Source organism: Protobothrops mucrosquamatus, unplaced genomic scaffold (genome assembly GCF_001527695.2).
Source record: "Protobothrops mucrosquamatus isolate PMUCROS unplaced genomic scaffold, P.Mucros_1.0 scaffold69, whole genome shotgun sequence".
NCBI lineage: Eukaryota > Metazoa > Chordata > Lepidosauria > Squamata > Viperidae > Protobothrops > Protobothrops mucrosquamatus.
In genome coordinates, this window is record NW_015386447.1 from 787,293 (window position 1) to 789,175 (window position 1,883).

The window sequence follows — 1,883 nt, forward strand, 5'->3', positions numbered from 1 at the left end:
GGGGGGGGGGTAGGGGATTAGGGGAATTATAAAAATTGATGTATTTACATTTTATAGATAAATACTTATTGTATTGATAAGAGGAGATGCTCGGCTGGTATCCCAAATTGCACTTGAGGAGGTGGTAAGAAAGGAGAGGGGATGTAGATAGGTGGTAAGGAGGAAGGTGGAGAGGTTGGGGGTTGGAGGGAGAAAGGAAAGGAAAGTGGATGAGGGTGGAGGCATGGCGGGGACCGCCGAGCGTCTCTGAAAATGTATTGATTTGGATTATTTTTTCTTTTTTGTTTATGTACGTAAATGCATCATAATCTTTGTTGTTTAATTATAAAAATCAATACAAATTTATTTTTAAAAAAAAAACAAAAAACAAAACACATTCTCTAACTCCTCCTTCTTGCAGCTGCATGCCATTCTCAACTTCCCACGTGTCTATCAACTTTACTTGAGTAACTTTTTTATTATTATTATTAATCAATCTTCTTTCTTTCCAACTTTTTCCAAAAGTATCCATATTCCCCTTGTATCAACAACCTCAGAGCCTGCTGTAGAGCCCACAGGCCTGAGCTGACCAAAGGGAGGGAGAGCCGCCCCCCAGCCTCCACCAACATTCTCTCCTCCCCATCCACCATCACACATCCATCATGCCTTTTTTTCCCCTTCAGCTATTTTGCTAGACCTATCTATGAACAAATCAGTTTTCTTCCTCTTTCCACTGTCTAACATTAGGCTCTCTTTTAGTCAAAACAACATGTTATCTATAATCTCAAAATCTCCAGCAAAGATTGAGTTACATCAGAGGGAAAGCGAGATAACAATAGTTAGGCTAAACAATTTCTTTTTGTTCCAGTTATAGGACCCTTCAGTACCATGGATTTCAGATATATCAATCACTCTTTTAGGAATTCGACTTCATTTTGTTTACGGTAATATTGGGGCAAAAGACAGTAAAATAGAAAAACCCAGTGTTAAGTCCTGGGAATAATGGCGCTTGAGATGAATCATCTCCAACAAGTCTTTATTGTTTGCTCCACTCTACGAACAACGACAACCCCAGAGGCGCGCAAGCCTCTATATATACTCTCCAATCCCCGGACAATTTCCCCCAGTCACAAGGTAATCCTTTCCCGCCTTGCGCATGCGCGCAAGGCCGGCGCCGGTCAGTCTGGTCCTGGGCAGCTTTTGCAAATGCCCGGGACTCTTGCAACTTCCTGCGCCTGCTTCTGCAGGCATGGGACACAACACCCCTCCCCCCTAGAATAAACAATACTGCGCCCGACATGGACGCCACCTTTGGTAGAAGGGTGTGAAGGAACCGCCTTATCATGGCAAATCATACTGTCTAATAGAAACTCCTTCAGTCGACCCAGGCAGCTCGTAGCGATGTAGCCTTTATTTCCGCACGCTTCTGGCGTCCACCGCGTCTGATGCAATGAAGCTCAGCTGGGCCCTTGTCCTGACGATCCTTGGACCTCTTCCCAGCTGCTTGGTAACGCTTGTCCACCTTCGTGTGGATGGTTGCAGTCACTGGAGCGCTTCAAGTGGGCCGCAGAATCTTGGCCACTCCACCTGCAGATCTCTCTGTTGATTCCCCAGCTCGCTGATCTCTCTGTTGAACTGTGTGTCTCCAAGCCCTGATCGAGGATCAGGGTCGTCGTCTGCAGCCGCACGCACCCTCCAGCGATTTGTACTGGCAGGATAACACTGACTTCCACGCCGTTCGAGGATCAGGGTCATCTTCTTCAGCCGTACGCACCCTCCAGCGATTCCGTACTGGCAGGATAACGCTGACTTCCGCGCCGTTTCTTTCCCGGACTTCTTTGGGTGAGTCTTCTAGCTTTTCTTAGCTGTAGAGACTGTATCCCACCCTCGTCGCCAGTGTTAAG